The sequence below is a fragment of the Euprymna scolopes genome, chromosome 36 (assembly GCF_053919585.1).
Source record: "Euprymna scolopes isolate OS-2025 chromosome 36, ASM5391958v1, whole genome shotgun sequence".
In the NCBI taxonomy this organism is placed as follows: domain Eukaryota; kingdom Metazoa; phylum Mollusca; class Cephalopoda; order Sepiida; family Sepiolidae; genus Euprymna; species Euprymna scolopes.
In genome coordinates, this window is record NC_136517.1 from 35,460,128 (window position 1) to 35,480,767 (window position 20,640).

Sequence of the window (20,640 nt, forward strand, 5' to 3'; positions counted from 1 at the left end):
TAGTATAATAGGAACTGCCTCATTGTGTGTTCGATGTAGGCACAGAGCTGTGGAGACCATTGTACGTAAATTCAAGTCTGACTCCAGCTTTCGAAAATTTTAAAGGTCTTTTATATATTAACTAACCTGGGTGCCTGGCGTTGCTCGGGTGTTTGGAGGTGTGTATTGAGCAAAAAAAAAAAAAAAAAAAGTGGTAGTAAGCAGGCAGGCAGGCAGACAGGCTCGAACCCATGACGCGAAGGCGGAAAAGAAAGTGAAAGAAAACCTATCTTACCCCTACTCCATGACGCAACCGGAAGTTCGTAACGTTGAAATTAGTAAAGTCATTCCAACTGATACGATAACATGCAAAAATGGCAACACAATAAATAAAATTTAAAAAAAAACAAAAAAAAAAACGACCTTCCTTGTAGAAAACTGCCCAGTTGAGGGTGAAGGAATTAATGTTTTTAGCCAATTTTTTTATATTTGTTGTCCGAAGGGGCGAGCTTCAAAACAATACCGATCTTGTGAAAATCCGTCGCCTCTGTCAAAAGTTTTAGGCAGACTTACAATCATACATACATTTAAACAGACAGGTGAGATTTATATAATAGAGGAGTCGCCACTTACCAAGGCCAAAAGCCACTCAAGGATAATGGTTAATGATATTGCCTGTTGAATAATGAACAATACTGTGAAAGGATTAGAAACGTTGAGTGGAAAAGGGCAGAATTTGATTCTTTAAAAAGTAGAGGCACTCGACTGAGCTTCAATCTATGGTACTCCCCTGTAAAATATTCACAAAAAATACTTGTCTTGCTACAACAGTCAACAATTTCTCTATATGTGACTAAACTAAATGAAAATTTTATGAGCAAAGTTTTCTCAAGTCTAATGTAAATAAGTTCTTGTTGAGTGATCCTCTTATATGATTAAACCCTACCGGAGTTCCACCATTACTGATTATCACTGTGTTGTCTCACAGACTACCTAACACTCATTAACCCTTATCCTAGAGTAGTCCCTGGGCCTTGATAAGCAGTGAACCGCAAGTATATAAAAGAGAGAGAGAAGCAGTCCTGTGATATTGTGTTCCACTTTTTTGTTTCCTTTTTACAAGAATGACGGATAAAATAGCATATTACAGACATATTTGTCCTCCTTTCAGTCTTGACAAACTTTGGATATCCTGCATAAGGTTATTTGTGCTAGAAGTCTACAATGAAGCAAAAGTTTCACAATCACCAACCGCACCTCTCCTTAACTAGTATTACTAGAGTCCAGTGGCAAGCAGAAGTTCAAGAGAGCTGGAAACAATACCAAAAGAAAGAAAGAAAGAATGGTGTTAAGACTAGTTACACAAGCAAGGCCTGAAAGTCTAGTCCAAGCATGTCAAACACGCGGCCCATAGGCCACATTGTGGATCATCATAGACACCACGCTTGTGACCTACACACACAAATGATCTGCTTTTCTCCCACAACAAGGGTTTGGTACGTTTCGGCATAGAAGTGGGAGGAGATAATTTTCAGTCAAAAAAGTCTTATAGAAAAGACAAAACATCTAAGCTAAATAATAATTTAGTCTAAATGTTTTGTTTTTTTGTATGGGTGCGCCTAACTATTAAAATTAAGATTCCTTATTCTAATGTGTAGTTTTTAGGTTTTTAAAATATTTATCATGTAGGTGTTGCCATGCCTTATTTAAACTGAAAGTTAGTTTATATTGAATTTTGACAATTATCCCCCTTTAAAAATGACGTATTATCTCACCCCCTTAAAAATGACGTACTATCTCCCTTTAAAAATGGCATACTATCTCCTTAAATGAGGTAAAAACTATGTAAACTCTTGAATTTGTCCATGTTCCTAAATTGAAAGAAAAACTGGCAGAAATTTTTATTTAATATGTTCAACTTTTGTGGCCCCTATGACAATACAAATCGGCTCATATGGCCTGTGGAGACCGAGTTTGACATGCCTAGTCTAGTCTAACCTACAATTTAATCCAAATAAGATATACGGATTCATATCTTTGCCCAAGAGTATCAGTGAAAGCGATGCAGTTCTGACCTAAGAATCTTCCACAACCAATAAATTATATATCTTGTATACAAAGTAGAGTCAGCCAATACAGTCATGTTTTTTTTTTTACATGGGGGTCACCACTTATCAAGGCCCGGAGGCCACTCAGAGATAAGGGTTATTGCGTGTACAGTAATCAATGAGATAGTATTGTAGTAATCATTAGTATTGGAAATTTGGTAGAGTGTCTTAGTTAGGGGACGGTTTGTCAGGAATTTGTTTGTTGGATTTGAAGACATCCAAGTTGTAGTCCGGTGGGAAACAGGCGAAAGGAAGAGAGTTCCACAATCGTGCACTTCTGAGAAAGAAGCTCTGCTCATGGAATCTACGTTTGGATTTAGGCACAGATAAAGAGTGGGGAAAATTATTGACAGTAGTTTCAGCCAGACGGGTGTTTCTCGTGAAAGATTGGCGAGGGTGGACGAGAGATTGGAGCTCAGACGAGCACTTGCCACGGAAATAACGATAAAACAAAGACAGGCTCGCAACGTCTCTTCTGTGGGAGAGAGGCTGCAGGGAAGAGAAAAGGGCATCCCCCACCAAACCACGAAGTCTATTTTTTACTCTGTCAAGGCAGGATAGGCTGTTTTTAGCAGCTCCTACCCAGATGTGGCAGCAGTACTCCATCCTTGGACGTACTTGGCTTTAACACAGATAGAGAATTGCATCAGTAGTGAGATATCTTCTGGAGCGGTAGAAGGATACCACCATTTTCCCAGCGTCCCTGGCAACAGATTTGATGTAAGTGTTCCATTTCAGATCAGGAGTAAAGGTCAAACCCAGAAGCTTGTCAAAACATGGAGCCTCCCCAAGACAAGAGCCATCCATTTCAATTGATGCCAGATGGGGTCAGAGCGTTGATGTAAAGATAGAAGCTTGGTTTTGGATGCATTAAAAGTGACCAGCCACCTCTTCCCCCATTGTACCACGCGCTCAAGATCAGAGGAGAGAGAATTAGAGAGAGCTTTGTCATTTACGGCCTTTGATGTGTTGCCATAGATGGTAATGTCATCAGCATAGATGTCAACGAATGATTTAAGTATGTGTTTTGGGAGATCATTGATGTAGATCAGGAAGAGAGTTGGGCCCAGGATGGACCCCTGGGCGACTCCAGCATTAATACTGTGGGCTTCTGATTTCTGCCCATCAACCACTACTCTTATGAACCTATCAGAGAGAAATGATTTAATGATTGAGAAAACATTACCAGTGCCCAGTGATACCGTAGCTGGAAATCTTGTGAAGTAGACCCTTATGCCATACCTTATCGAAGGCCTTCGATATGTCAAGAGCAATTGCCCTGGAAAGGAAACCTTTGTCAAGAGATGCACTAATCGTATGTGATATAACCGTTAGCACATCTGCTGTAGATCTTGCAGAGCGGAAACCATATTGCATGTCACTAAGAAAGTTGTTTCTGTAAACGCTTAATAGTTTATCTCTTACACTTTCAATATGTAATTGTTTGGCCAATTATTCATAAGGAACATAGGATCATGTTCTTAAAAATAATAAGTTGTGTAAAGAAAAATCCAGATAAGAAATACAAATTACTAATATATAAGCAATTTACAGCTTTTTTTCTTACAAACTAAATATCTAATTTTGTTTTGCTAGTTATTTATGAGGAACGTAGGACCATGTTCTTAAAAAAAAAAAAAATAGTTTACGATACATTCTATTTTTAATTATTTATCTGGTTTGAAATTCCATTTTTTCGTATTGGGGGGGGGATTTTACTATTCATTAGTTTGATTTGAGTGCTTTCACCTGGCAAAGACAAGTTAACGTCTCTTCAGCATATTTATCTTTTTCAGAATAGGACGAATAAAAAAAAAAAATTCAAAACTAGCAACATTTTTGGGCCATTCTCAGCTAGGAATTAAGTGTGCATCTGATAGCTCACTTCAGATATTGCACAAATCACTAATGTGCCTCTTTTGGTCAGATATTAACATTTTACTTTTTTTTTTTTTCTAAATAATATTTAAACTGACAAATCAAACTTTGCTTATAATCAGCCAGTTTTCATTTTACATTGTTGCATCTTGTAATTGACAATATAATAATGTACTTTACTACAATTTCTTTAAAGAATTACTTAGTCTGGCACAGACAGCTGCTAATATGAAATATTTTTGAATAGTCACCTAAAAATCGAAATCAAAGAGGACGATAATTAGTATTTTTAATTAAAAAATATATATATATATAATAGTTGTCCATCTTATAACTGAAATTTTATTTGTTCTGAATTGCAGGAAGATTGGTCAACCAAGGACATTTTTTTTTTTTTAACGGCATATCAACTATTTTAGAGTTATTTAATGCTGAATCCACTAATTTCCGGAAAAAATGTTTATGTTTCAAGTCCTTTACATTTTAAAATGTTTATGGTATTTGTTTTGTTTTTTTTTATATAGGAAAATTGTTTTTGTATTTTTTTACTTTACAGAACATGATTGAGTTTTGCAATGGGAAAGGAAAAAAAAAGCAACAGTTTGCTGCACTTTAGATCAGAAAGCTAGTATCTTCAGTCTGATCTCGTAGCACCAGGACCCATTAAGGAACTTTTACCTTCTGCAGGGTGTAGTCTGTATTCTCATGCCCTACCAATAGGGCCTGAAAATTTGGATGCAATTGATTAGACAAGACTATACAGCTGAATTGCTGAATCCTAAAAACTGGAGGACGAACTTGCAAAAAAAAAAAAAAATAAAAAAATAAAATTTAAAGCGTCCGACACTTGAAGAGGGGAAAAATGTGACGTTAAATTATTAGAAGAAAAATTATACGTTTAAAAATGTAAAAATTAAATTCATTAACTAAAATGGCTTCACTGCATCCTGGGCAATGTCAGGTAGGTAAAACTAGAATATAGACTTCAACGAGAACCATAATCGTAATAAAATATGAACAAAAAGTCTGAAGTACTTGCCGATTCCAATTCGTACAGACAACTATTGTGCCGCTATGGATAGAGAATGACTCGATAACATATTGACCTTTTTAGCCGTGTCCTGAAATACACAACACTTGGGAAGATACTAAGTATTTCTATTGAGTGATCAGAATAATAGAGGAGGATTGGAGTAATAATGGAGGATTGGATTTATATAAAAAGAAGTTTTAACTTGTAAAAACCAAAGAAAGCAAGTTATTTCCCAAAATATATTTTGTGTTAAATGTGGAGAGTGACCAAGACCAACATCCACAAACTCCAGACATTCACCAACAGATGTCTCAGAAACATCCTAAACATCAAATGAACAACCAAAACCTCAATAGAGGTAGATATAAAAAAAACGAAAATGGAACTGGATTGGCCACACCTTGCAGAAGCCTGCATCCAACATCACCAGGCAGGCCCTTGAATGAAACCCGCAAGGCAAGCGAAAAATTGGTCGCTTAAGGCAGACATTAAAAAGAAGCATTGAAGCTGAAACTAGGGCTGCCGAAATTACATGGGCTGAACTGAAGAGGACCAGCCAGAATCGGGTCCATCGGAGGAGCGTCGTTGAGGCTCTGCTTACTAAGAAATCAAGAGGCTTAAACAAACAACATCATGATTTTATGCCCAGTCTGGTTACATGTGCTTCAAAACCAAAGTTACTGTTTAATATTCAGGCGAGTGAGTTAACTAGTTCATATAGTAGAAGTTACGTTAATGAACAGAAAATGTTATAGACAAGAAAGCAAAACGTCAGTAGTGACTCGAAATATAAAGTCGTGGAAATCGTAGAAATAAGGGTCTATGATATAAGTGAAGGGAAATGACATCAGATATGATAGTATTCTGGGAGAAAAATTCTAGAGTCTTGAAGGTAGAAGATGGTCACGTTAATATGAACTAATAAACTGGTAAGAAAAATGTGTATGCTTGATTTTTCTCAGCTCTGGGACGAAAATGGAAGGAATTTATTATAATACAGGGTGTCCAAAAAGTCACTGAAGGGTTTGGAACTTAAATACCTCCTTTATTTTTGATATCTTTATGTAATTTTAACATGATCTGACTAAGATATTGAGAAATTAATTTAAAAAAAAAAAAAAAAAAAATGCAAAATTACAAACGATCTTTATGGAAATTAATGTCTTTTAAATGTTGCTCATTTTCAGCTTTGCGTATTTGTGCTTTTTCCAAACCCTTATTAATGACAGATTGCAGAATCTCTGGATTGTAATTTAACTCCTTTATTTCGTTCCGCGAGCTGGCAGACCTCAAAACGTCAAACCCCAAACCCTGCAAGAATTGAAGGAAAACATTAAATAGCAATCCACAGTTTCTGCAATCTGTCATTAATAATGTTTTGGAAAGAGCACAAATATGTGAAGCTGAAAATAGGCATTATTTAAAAGACATTACTTTTCATAAATAAAGATTGGTAGAATTTTTCATTTAAAAAAAAAAAAAAAATTTAACAGTGTCTTAGATTGTGTTAAAATTACGGAAAGATTACAAAAATAAAGAACCTATCTAAGTTCAAAATCCTTCACTGACTTTTTGGCACCGTGTACAATTAGCAATGCGCAACTCAATAAATTAATTGTTTCTTTTTACCTGACGTTTGTCGAATTATTAATATGATTTTGTAAGTCATCAGAGTCGGCCACTCGAATGGTATAAGATAATTAGGAAATAAATTACATCACATTAATGTTTGATGGAATCTGATAGTGTTGCAAAAATATTTATATTTTGATATATTATTTTGAAGGACCCGGTACATTTTTTTATACAAATAAATAAAATAAGAAAATAAGTTCAAGTTGGGCAAGTCTTTAGAGTCTCTGGTTTCATTTGTAGGCCAACACATATCAGATTGACTTAGGAGAACGTAAAACGACCAAACGAGCCAAATAATTGAAATAAAAATGCATGTATGTATGTATATATATATATTATGGAACAACTTATTGTTTGTGTGCAGGTATACTTTTTGAGTCAACGTAAGTTGAAGCAAACACTGAATTACTCTTTTTTTATATATATATTTACTATTAAATATTTATCTGAAGGAAAAATGTAATAGATTAAAATAAAACGAAATTTTTTCAACACTATTTAAAGAAATAGTTTAATGACGAAATTAAATTCACGAGATTGCCTTTATGTTTCTTCAAAAACAAGTCAGTCGTAATGCTTAGTTAATAGTTGAAAAACAAAAGAATGAACTACTTCGTGGCTGTTGACTAGAAAGTAATTCCTGGCTATTCTTTTAGTGGTATTATTTGGATTATTCAGGTTACTTTTCTCATTTTGAGTGTTATTCACATAATGTTTCGTTCGGTTGATGCAACTTCTGATTTTCTTCAGGTGCATCTTGTTAAACTGGAGAATTGAGTCATGGCAGAATGGATAAAGTACTTATTTAAGTTCAGTTGTAATTGACACTTTTCTGGAGGTTGAGGGTTCAATACTCAGTGCAAGTGGCACTCAAAGTACAACTGCAAATTACTTGGGACTTCCATTCAATAATGGCTGACTGAACAAAAGGCATGCTACCCCCAGTGATTAAATAAAGGGTTCCGTTCAAAATCCCACGCAGATTCCCAAGTTCAATGGAAAGATTGCAGAGTTCTAACAAGATGTGTCTGAAGGAGGTGAGAGGTTACATTGACCAAAACATTGTGCGAGTAAAACTCAAGATGAGAACTATAGTCCAAATAATCCAAATAATTCGAATTATCAATCCTCATCTAAAAAATTCAGAAACGCAAAAATTTATTCAATTAAAGGATTGAAAGTTTTGGAAGCTTTTTGCATCAAATAAATAATAATTTAAACAATATTACTTTAAAATTATAGTTTTGTAATAATTTCGGTCAATAATCTAATGACCACACGATACCGTAATATTTAAATTTAATTTTCGAAATTCTATTTAAAATAATAATCTGATAAAAGAAAAAAGTATATATACTATTTAAAAAAAAAAAAAAAAAAAAAGTAAGACTTCCGGGCAGCGCCAGATATGTAGCTCAATTATAAATACATTTTAGATCCTTTTTTTTTTTTTTAACTTGTTTTTTTATGAGCTTTCTGCACAAAGGTTGCTACATTGAAAAACATACCTCAGTGTTGCATCCATTGTTTATTTGTAGGCCCTTTATCTTTGATGTCCTAGGCCAGGGAGGCTAATATGAAGTTATTGAGTCACCGTCATACCTAGCTGGATTAGGGGTTCAGGTCAGTAAACTCTGAGTCACACAAATTGGCTCAGATCATTGGATATTATCATAATTGATCCTGACTAACAAAGTGCATGTTGGGTGAACAACAGGCAAGCTTTTTACATCAACGTGTTTATAAATAAACACCATTCGTCTGTATATTTGCAAGTGTGTGTGTGTATATATATATAGTGTTAATAATTAAATGGTAAGTGGTAAAAAAAAAAAAAATGCGAAAAGTGCTCAATACTACTGTGGAGCAAAATATATATTATTTTTTACCGTTTTTTATCAGCTTAGTTACACATTTTTCGATTCCAGTAGTAGAAACTCTGCAACTAAGCAGATAAAAAAACGGTAATATGTGTATATATATATTTCTTTGCCTTCTTAGTGCTCGAGAGCTTTTCAGCAAAAATTCCTTTAAAAGATCTGTCTTGTTAAGAAGACAGCGCATATGGTCTATGTTAGAAACAATAGTCTATTTTTGATTTTCATATTTAATCCTGATCAATACTTTTTCACTGCGATTTCGTATTTACTCTTACTGAACCCATCGATACCGGGAAAAAGTTTGACGCTTCTGCATTTAAACTGTCTTTGGTTTTCATTTTTGGAGGAGTTCAGTTAGGGGCAAGGGGAAGCAATCATGAAATAAATAAATTTTTACAAATTCACACATTTTATCTACTAGTGACTGTTTTTAATTATTTAGAAATCTTCATTTATCTGGAAACTTTGACGTTTTCATTTATTTGGAAATTTTTATTTAAAAAAACTGCATTATTTTTTTTTTTTAATCATTTAATTCAATGATCTTGTAATTCATGATTCCTGTTGTATAACTGTATTAATGTATTTGTTTTAAAGTTCCGTAAATTTTGTAATTATCTCCTCTTGCTCCGAATTGAACTCTTCTAAAAATGAAAATCAGAGAAAGCTTAAGTGAAAAACCTTTAATAAAGTGCAGTTTCCAATAATCATTGTTTCGGTATTTCTCTCCTTCCTCATACTTTCATGTTCCATATGGACATTTTTTTTTTTTTTTTTTTTTTTTTGCGAACCAAACTAGTGCATTTCTTTGTTTCCAGCAAATCTTTCATTCTTTTATTTCCCTTTTAATTCCCCTTAAACTTTACACTTCATTTGACATCTTTTATCACAAGTTTTAAAAGTGGTTTTATTGAAAACATCCGGAAATTACGTTTTCCTGCAGAGAACATGTTCAAGTTCATAAAGTTTGTTTGAATTTTAAAAACGTACATAAACTTTTTTTTATTGCAAACATTAAGAAATTACTTTTGCAACTAAGTTCATAACATAATATATTCTCATGTTTAACAAACTCACATGTAAGCTCAGCCATTCCCTCGGAACCAAGGTCAACAGAGTACAGGTCATTGTTGAGATGGTTCGTTCCCTCTTGATTAAAGCATGTTTCTGGTCTTTTGCCTTTCTAAGAAGTCCACTCTCCCAGGCTTTAACCCCCCCCCTTAGTTTATTACTGATTGCCTAAGGTACTTCTACAGCTGACCAGGCTTGTCTTACAGGGACACAGTGCTCTTCTTCTATGATGCTGGCTTTTAAAATCCCATCTTTCCAACCCTTGCATCATAACATCCCATTATTATTAAAATCATTCCCAACTCGCATTGAATTAAAAACGCACTTTCGTATAAATAATTGAATTCATTCAAAAGTATCGCAAACAAAAATTTATATTATATATATATATATATATATATATATATATATATATATATATATATATATTTAAAACAGTATTCTACGTACATGCATGTTTCGAGGCCCTACCCCTCTTCAGCGTAGCTTGACTGTTATTAGGACTCGAACCCTAGACCTTATGCATTTCAGTCCAACATCTTATCCATTACGCTATGATGCCATAGATGAATTACTGTTTAGTTTTTATGCTTTATATATTTACATAGTTTTTTTTGTTGATAAAACGATAAAAACTAAACAGTAAATCGTCTATGGCATCGTAGTGTAATGGAAAAGACGCTGGACTGAAATACATAAGGTCAAGGGTTCGAGTCCTAATAACAGTCAAGCTACGCTGAAGAGAGGTAGGGTCCCAAAACATGCATGTACGTAGATTACTGTTTTAAAAATAAATAAAAATATTATTTGTTTACGTCCAAAATAAAAAATTTCCAATTTCTAAAAAAAAAAAAAAAAAAAAAAAAAGAAAAAAAAACATCCGATCTTCAAGGTGAAGACGCTAACCTCAATATCATTTAAAAAAAAATCAACAACAACCAAAAAACTATATATATATATACACACACACACATAGGCTAGAATGATATTTTAGCCTGATGGTTCCCTATGGGGATGAAACACAAGATTCTGTATAGCTTAATTACCATGTATTCTCATAAATTACTGCCCAGCTCTACTCGCATATTGAGCACTCTTGTAGTAAATACTGAAAACTAATTAATAAAACATTTTATAAAAATTTCATGCAGATACATGAAATTTTACACACACACACACAAACACACACACACACACACAGGCATTGCTTGGCTTTAAAATACATTTAAATATGATATTTTAATTTATGCAGATTTCATATTTATTATTATAGAGCCAAGTGTCTAATGATAAAATATTTGATTTTAAACTATCAGTAAAACTAAAATCTATAGATCATCTTCCACAAATGTATTTTAAAAAAGTTTTTACTATAATTAAGAATAAATAACGACTATTGTTGAATATTTAGAGATTTATAAGGTATCAGAATCAGGAAAAGTATTGGAATCGTCCCATCACACACAAGTGAGCACATTTCATGAATTATATTGTTTGATTTTTATGTAGGTCGAAAAATTATTTTATTGCTAAATAAGTTTTATGATACTTCAAAAGGAGAGGGTTGGGAAGTGTAGAAAACGGAGTTATAACGTCGGTATCCCAATTCGGCATAATCACGTTGACACACCGCCCCCCCCCCCTGGATCACCAAAGTTAAGCAACGCTGAACCTGGTTAGTACTAAATGGGTGACCAATTGGGACTTTCAGGTGCTGTATGTGCTCTCCGCTTATCTCGGCATTGTTTCCAGTCGTCCTGGTCTTCTCCTTGCCACTAAACTCAAACAGTGCCGATTCAGGAGAGGTGTGAAGATTGCACAACCCTTGCCTCACAATTACATGTGCTACTGCCCCTCAGGGGTCTCCTTGTCTTTCAAGACTAAACAGAAGCATGGGAAACCCAAATCATAGACTCCAACTCTGAGCATTTTAAAAGATCTGACCAGGGTTGCAGAGTCAGGTTTTTGCATGTTAATTCCTTCACCCTGAAATCAGTAGTTTTCTACAGGGGGCAGCAAAAACGGTCCTCTCATGACGAGTTTGCTTCTACGCATGTGTCATAGACGTCGTAACCTGATTTACTTCAAATATTTGAAAAAGCGACACAATTTCGGCGACGTTGTCTTAGCTTAGTTGCTTAGAGCACGGCCTCATTATCTAAACGTTTTGGGTTCGAATCGTGGTGCGAGATGTCTTTTTTTTTTTTTCGATTTTCCAGGAAAATCTGTTCAGTTACTTTTTTTTACTCATATCATGTTTAATGTTTGTGCAAAATTTCAAGAAATTCCAAGGTGTAGTTATTGAGAAAAATGCGGAAGGGCGAACGGTCAAGGGTGAATTTACAGGTCCACTCTCCTTTTGTCGGTGGGGGTGGGAAACAAACTATATATATATATATATATATATATATATATATGTAAAACTGATTAATATAAAATTGAGTTCCTTCAGCTGTAATCGAAACCAAAACCGAAACTTATGAAGAATTCTTGATAAAATTATTTATAAAAAATAGACTAGTGGAGTGCCATCAGCTATAATTGAAACCAAAACCAAAACTTATGAAGAATTTTTGGTAAAATTATTTATTACAAGAAATCGAAGTCCATAACAATTAAATGGCAGTCACTCGGATATTAGTGCGACACACAAAATAAATAACACACGCTTTCCTATTATTATATAGATATGAAAATCATTAGAAGATGCTGATCACAGAGCAAACACCAGTTGGATCAGGGAAAGGGGATGGAGGAGAGAGGCGAAAGAAGTTACAACTAATTGCGATCAGATTATAAGCAGATCAAATAGGATGAGGATTAACAGATGAAGATGCTCGTTCATTCGTCTGACTGACACGTGTAGACTAGAAAAATTAAGATTAATGCACCTCTAACTAACCCTCGCTTGGAAGGCGAGAAGGGGGTGGTCTTAAAAAGGTGTTTTGGTAATGAGTGCACAAAAAAAAAAAAAAAAAAATTCATGAATAGCAAAAATAAACAGAAAATGATGTAGAAATTTCAATGCCAGTCACATGTCCTTCTTTAAAACTGCCCACTGTAACTTTTAGTGAATGAGTTGTTCCTGATGGAAAAGAAAGAGGATAAAGCCAAAAATATTGCTATAATTGCTATAGTGAAAATAAGGCAAAATAGAAATTATGTATTTTAACTAATATTCTCATTTATTTGCGGACTATTACCCTCATCTTCTAGCTGTGTCACAACGTTTCTCTAGCCTTCGTCGGGTGGTAAACTGCAACGAGATAAGAATGCTGAGTCCTAACTGTATCCTCAGTAATTACTGGCTTCCATAGTTGTCGTCGTCTCACCACGTCTTAGCCCAACTAAGCATCTAGCCGGCTTTGGGCATGATTGAAACCGCTATCTTCAGACAATGCTCACCTGGAACCGTAGAAATTCAACGTCTATCCACTACGCCATGGGCCCTGTAGGGCGATCAAGATTGAATTTTTTGGTTTAATATATCCAAGTTTTTAGTTCTTATATCATCGGGTCCATATCGAATGTTATATTATTTTTATTATTGAAATCCTTTTGAGATGAACAGTTCATACATTTATTTATTTGGAGACTTATCCTCATCTCCATAGTTGTTTTACGTTTCGGTAAACTATTCCTCTGGCCTTCGTCAGGTTGTTAATTGTGACTGAATAGGAATGCTGAGTCTCTTAACTGTATCCTCAGTAATTACTGTCTTCCATAGTTGTTGTCTCACCACGTTTAAGTCAGAGACTTAGTTGGCCAAAACATGGTGAGACACAACAACTATGGAAGGCAGTAATTAATAAGGATACGCTTAAGAGACTTGGCATTCCTAACCCATCACGGTTTACCATCTGCCGAAAGCCAGAGGACTGGTTGGCCGAAACGTGAAACAACAACTAGGAGATGATGATAGTCCACAAATAAATAAATGTATAAACTGCTCATCTCAAAAGGATTTCAATAATAAAAATGATATTCTCATCTTAGTTATTTTTACGTTTTGACGGTTGTAACCTCCAGTAATGAGATTACCCCAGGGGGTGGGGTGAGGGTAACTGAAGAAAAAAAAAAAAAAAAAAAAAGCAAGATAGTCAAAAATGATAATGCTGATGGAAACGAGATATAGGTTGGGGTGTAGATTGACGTCATGATTGGAATGCGACTGCGATTATTTTGATAATTGCAAGGTTAAGACTAAAGTGGAAATTGTAAACATTGTATCGTTTTGATTTTGGAGTATGCCAATTTATAAACGTAATTGCAGAGATATGTCGCTGATCAAGAGAGGATCGGAAAAAAAAGGTGCTTGATGATCCAAGCAAGCAGACCTTTCTCTCAAGTTCGCCTTTAAACTTCCTACATATTTTACTTGGCCTTCCCCTGTGAATTGAATATATTACCTCAACCCTTTAACATCTCTTAAACCAAGAACTCTCATCCATTCTTTTGTGTGGCAACATCATCAAAGTCTCCTCTTTTTATGTACCTTCCTATACAGTCTATTTAATCTTCCTCCAAGACACTCTTTAGCTTTGGTGGGTAATAACGTACAAATGAGGTTTTAATAAAAACACTGGATCCCATCACCCCACAGGATTAACGTCCGAAAAGGCATGTGGTTTACAAAAATCTTGCCTCAAATAAGGAAATTACTTTTAAAGAAACCCGACCAGAAAAAAGTTTGGAAATCAATTTCTGAAAGCCATCCAACATGTGCCAGCATGTAAAACGGACATTAAAGCGAATATGATGAGTTTAAGTGCATTCTTTTTCTTATCTTGAAATGAATATATCAAGATTGATACTGCTTGGTAATAAAGCTCGACTTATATTTACTTTGCATTCTAGGCCTGTTATTAAAACTTCTCTATCTGTACAAGTCTATTATCAGACCATGTATGGAGTACTGGTGTCATATTTGGGATGGTGAATCTGTGTCCAATTTAAAGGTTCTTGATAAATTGCAGAAACTTATCCGTAATTTGATTGGCTCCCACCCTTTCTTCTTCACTGCAACCTCTCTCTCACAGACTTGATGTTGCTAGTCTCAGTCTTTTCTACAAATACTATTATGGCATGTGTTCCTCAGAATCGTCTTATCTATTCCCTGCTTCCTTTGCTCCAGCTCGTTTGACTTGTTGGTTTCAAGGTCGCCATCAATTTGTTGTTTTAATACCTCGTTATAATACAGCTTCCAGTTTCAGTAGCTTCTTTCCAAGGACTGCAAAGCTGTGAAACTCTCTTCCTGCTCACTGTTTTCCTTCTATCTACAACCTTGGTTTTTTTCAAGACTAAAGGTCAGTAGTCATCTCCTGTCTTTGCAATAATCAGCTTTCGGTCTTATTAGCTCCTTATATCAAGTGACTTCATGCCTTGTTTCAAACGATTTTCATTAAAAAAAATTTACAAAAATAAAAATATTTTATTCCACACGTGTATTATATTTTTCCTTCACTTTTTGACCTGACAAACTTCTGAGGAATTTTTACTCTGGGCCCAACTTCAGCAACTCTACAAAGAATTTAGCACACAGACTGTGTTTAAAAGAAATAAAAATGGCAATCCTACAAAAGTGTGACTGACCTGGCTTGTATAATAACATAAGAGCCGTTTATTATTTATTAAAAGAGCAGATCACACCATTTCTTGCCACCCCACAAAAGTATCTAGGTTAATAAGTAGGTGACACGCAGTCAAAGCACCCCCAGGTAGTTAAAACAAATTACTGAACATAGTTTTCAAAGGAATTATCTACCCATATATGGACAATGTCTATTTTATGAGTCCTGTCATGCTAAAGTATGTCCAATAAAGTTAATTCCCAACTGCTATTTTACATCTATTAAACTAATAAATGTAAATTTTCATGGCTTTCTATTGGTTTTTATGATCCATTAGAAAAGAAAATGGGAACCTGTTGGGGCAACCATTGAGCTCGGATTAAATTGCTTGAATTAGGGAAAACTGAGTTTGCCAAGTCAGTTAAATATTAAAAAATAAATAAATGAATAAATAAATAAAAAATTATCCTATTTCTGATTTCTCTCTCCAACTATGGGTTAAACAGTATCACTAGTCGTGTTGATATTCTCTTATTTGTAATGTACTATTCTGATTCTTGTTTTTTTATTCTTTCCTTTATTACCTTTGACTGTTGAGAGAGAGAGAGAGAGAGATACAAAAGGAATAGTGAGGGCTCAAACAATACAGTGAGAGAGGGTGAAAGTTATAGTAAGTTAGTAAGAGATAGGTCACTAGAACAATGAAAATAGAACTTTTTTAAACATAACTGAAATCAGAAAACTGAGAAATATTTTAACATGTATTTTGGATGATTAAAATATATAGGAAACAAAACTTGATAAAGAAACAAACGTTGATTAGCTCGGATTTAGTATGATAATAGATTATTCTAATCACTTATTTCTATTATAGGAAAGGTCCTTCAGGCTGAGACTACGGTGTAGTATCTGTTCTGATGCTACACTTCACCCTTTTCTGTCCTCGGTCAGTGAAGGAGAAATCCTTCATGACGGAGAAAATTTTAAATTTTTGTCCCTATCCAGAGTGCCCATTTTAGGGGAGCTGGATTTTCCCCACATTAATACATTTACTGACAACTACAAGAATTCTAGTACCTTGCTTGCTACAAGTAAACTCGTAATAAAATTCTTTTTCTATAAGTCAATGCGCGCTCGGCACATACGATACCTGTCTTTAACTTGAACTGGCATCTCAAAAATAACAAATATTGAAAGAGCATGTTTACGAGTTATCACATATGTGGCCCCTACCATGTTTTTTTTTTTCTAGCGAATATGTACATAAGTTATAAGTTGAATGATTCACTATAAATAAAAGCTGATTTTAGTTATTTTTATTACAGAAAATATACAAACTCATAAAAACTGACAATTTCTTTAAAAATAAATACAAATTTAATATATATTCCATATCATCCAAACACTACAGTGTTTGAATATATGGTTAAGTGGCAGTTTTAGTCATTTAGAACTGCTTTAAAGCTTCACCTCTCAATCATTTTTCAATTAAATTTCAAACAGTTATAGATCATCTTCTCAGCTATATTGTGAAAATAAAAATTTTTCAATTTCGTTCAGTAAAACAAAAGTTATGATGAATTTAATGGTGTTCAAAATCGTAAAAAAAAAAAAAAAAAAAAAAAAAATGCTACCAATTAACCATTCTTGCGAAAAAAGAAGTAACAAGTGAAACAGACAGAATGAAAGGGACATAATTAGGGGGATTTTATTGAAAGCAGACGAGTGCCATGTATTATTACATATGTGTATGTTATGTTTATGGGGGCAAAAGAGTTAGGGATTTTGTGTTCCAACTGTTATGGTACCTGCCTTACGAACTATAATGAACTCTTTTTTAATACACTAGCATTTCAGTCCGACGTTGCCTGGATGTTTGTAGGTGTAAGAAAAAAAAAAAAAAAAAAGCGCTCACTTTTATTAACTGACCCCTATTATGACCCCTTAACATTTAGTATACAGGGTACTGAGATTTGGGAAAATCTTTCTGATCGGTTTTTGGACAGAAATTTGGCTGTTAAGGGGGTCAAAGTTCAACGATTTGACCTTTGAGAACTCTACCAAACTTTGGGCTCAAATCAAGTTATTAAGCTAGATCCATGTCCAAGGAACCTATATCTAAAATTTCAAGTGTTTAGACCCAAAATTGTCGGAGTAGTTTGGTAGAGTTCTCAAAGATCAAATCGTTGAACTTTGACCCCTTAACAGCCAAATTTCTGGCCGAAAACCGATCACATAGATTTTCCCAAATCTCAGTACCCTGTATATCAAATTTCGAGTCTGTAGACTGAAAATTATTGTGAAGGAAAATATACACAGACAGACACGTTCACTTTTATAGATATATAGACTAGCGTTTCGGCCCAGCGTTACCCGGGTGTTTGGAGGTGTATGCTGAGCAAAAAAAAAAAAAAAAAAAAAAAAAAAAAAAAAAACCGGTCAATCTTTAATTTTACTCCTATTATTAACCCCTTAACATTTATTGTTTTGAGCTCAAATCAAGTTATTAAGTTAGATTCATGCCTAAGGAATCTATATCTAAAATTTCAAGTGTTTAGACCCAAAATTGTCGGAGGAGTCCAAAGGTCAAATCGTTGAACTTTGACCCCTTAACAGCCAAATTTCTGGCCGAAAACCGATCACATCGATTTTCCCAAATCTCAGTACCCTGTATATCAAATTTTGAGTCTGACAAAGTTATTGCGTAGGGAAATGTACACAGGCACACAGACACGTTCACTTTTACAGATATATATAGATAGCTTATAAAATCACCGCTGATCAAGAAACCACTTAAGGATAAGTGTTAATGGGTGCCATAAGGGAAATAAATTTATTTTAGAGGACGGCTCTCCAACAACCTGTTCACGTTTGTCTTGAAAATGATTATGTTATAGTCAGCCGGGAAGCAACTCAGTGGTATTGTGTTCTAAAGACGAGACGTAGACTATATACATCTAGGTGTTCAAACAACCCAAGACTAATAATTGGCAGTGAGACTGATCAACCACTCACTTTATCTGCTATTTAAATTTTCTTCAATATACTTTGTTTCACTTAATCCAGAGTTCATGCCTTTCTTCCAGACTCTTTACAATAACAACACTGACTGAAACTTTATGCAACAAGATTTGGATAGGTAAAAATAAAAACTGATATTCTCCACATGGGGTTAGAGTAATCAGAGGAGTGTTAAATTCAATTAGAAGTTAAAGATTATAACTGTTCAGAAAGTCCAAAGTGACACGTAGCAATGAAAGGAAGAAACTTTCTCTTTTCTCTTTAGCAAACGATCTGATTAGGTTAGAACGTTCAGACTTTTAAGTGTTGTAAAAAAAAAAAAAAAAAAAAAAAAACTTGGAGAGCACAATTCTATTAAGCAAATATGTTAATATATTTTGTTAGCTTATTACAGAACCAAAAGAAAAGAGAAAAGTACAGAAACTTTTGCTGCTGCATTACAACTACAGCCACCTTTATAACTAGACGTCACTACCTATTGAGCCAACTATATAAAATTGTCACAAAACAAACAGTTAAAGATTACAGGCCACCTGGAAGGGATAAAAAATTTGATGCAAGGTTACATATAGTCCATGCTAGTAATCTTTACATCACTGCACATCGAGTTTGATTATATTATCACAAAAGTGATAATATATCTGGTCAATAATGTAGGTGGGGGGGGGGTAATATAAGAAAATATATTTTTAAATACTTTACCTGGTTATTCTACATCGTATCCAGAAATCCAATTTAAAAAGACACTCACTCTGCAAGAAATTAAAAGAATTAATTAATTTATAGTTTTTTTTTTAGTTTCCTTGTAAGACTGAAAAAAAAAAAAAAAAAAAAAAAATCTTCATTTGTTTCAATACAAAAATTCTGGGTCGAAAGGTTTTGTGTCAAGTGGATATGCATTGTCATTGGCAGAAGAGGAAACCATGACGTCATTAGATACGGAGAGGTGGGGTTTCTCATCCACAGCTTCAACCTACTAAATCTGGGTTTTTCAGCAACAGTCACAGCAAATCAGCGAAAATTTCTAGTCCAAAAAAGCCGAAGGCAAAATACATTTCTCAAACTTGTTTGGGTGTTCTGGATTAAGAGAACAAATTCCATCTGTTTATTCTACAGCCAAACGTTATGTACTAGTCTTCATTTTACCTGCTCCTTCACTACCGCTGCATGTAGTTGAATAATATCTCTCTTAATATATATTATAGGCACTTGCACCCGTGGATGGAGACACCGATAGGCACTTGCACCTGTGAATGGAGACACCAATAGGCACTTGCACCCGTGGATGGAGACACCAATAGGCACTTGCACCCGTGGATGGAGATACCAATAGGCACTTGCACCCGTGGATGGAGACACCAATAGGCACTTGCACCCGTGGATGGAGACACCAATAGGCACTTGCACCCGTGGATGGAGACACCAATAGGCACTTGCACCCGTGGATGGAGACACCAATAGGCACTTGCACCCGTGGATGGAGACACCAATAGGCACTTGCACCCGTGGATGGAGACACCAATAGGCACTTGCACCCGTGGATGGAGACACCAATAGGCACTTGCACCCGTGGATGGAGACACCAATAGGCACTTGCACCCGTGGATGGAGACACCAATAGGCACTTGCACCCGTGGATGGAGACACCAATAGGCACTTGCACCCGTGGATGGAGACACCAATAGGCACTTGCACCCGTGGATGGAGACACCAATAGGCACTTGCACCCGTGGATGGAGACACCAATAGGCACTTGCACCCGTGGATGGAGACACCAATAGGCACTTGCACCCGTGGATGGAGACACCAATAGGCACTTGCACCCGTGGATGGAGACACCAATAGGCACTTGCACCCGTGGATGGAGACACCAATAGGCACTTGCACCCGTGGATGGAGACACCAATAGGCACTTGCACCCGTGGATGGAGACACCAATAGGCACTTGCACCCGTGGATAGAGACACCAATAGGCACTTGCACCCGTGGATGGAGACACCAATAGGCACTTGCACCCGTGGATGGAGACACCAATAGGCACTTGCACCCGTGGATGGAGACACCAATAGGCACTTGCACCCGTGGATAGAGACACCAATAGGCACTTGCACCCGTGGATGGAGACACCAATAGGCACTTGCACCCGTGGATGGAGACACCAATAGGCACTTGCACCCGTGGATGGAGACACTGATAGAATTTATTTATACAAGAAAAATTATGACTATTCAGTTAGATCTGACGTTTCTGAATTTTTGAGATGAGGATTGGTTATTTGCATTATTATTTATCGGACTATTGTTCTCTGCTAAGTAAACCTTGTATAGAATTCAATACTATATGGGAACCAGTAATTATGAACAATAGATAATATATACAAGTAATAAGTAAAAACATTAATATATACAATAAGTATAGAGATAGATATACATTAATATATAGTAATAATCTATATATATAAAAGC

At 35.2% G+C, this 20,640-nt stretch overlaps 1 protein-coding gene across 4 annotated transcripts in view; it reads right to left on the reverse strand.

Moving 5' to 3' along the window:
• The window catches only part of LOC145260408 (rho family-interacting cell polarization regulator 2-like), a 589,420-nt gene that overhangs the window by 328,454 nt on the left and 240,326 nt on the right, over window positions 1–20,640 (reverse strand). For all 4 annotated transcript variants that reach the window (XM_080118387.1, XM_080118386.1, XM_080118384.1 and 1 more), the window contains exon 2: window positions 18,878–18,927. The gene's annotated coding sequence lies outside the window, so the exon portion shown is untranslated. The remainder of the gene's footprint in view (window positions 1–18,877; window positions 18,928–20,640) is intronic.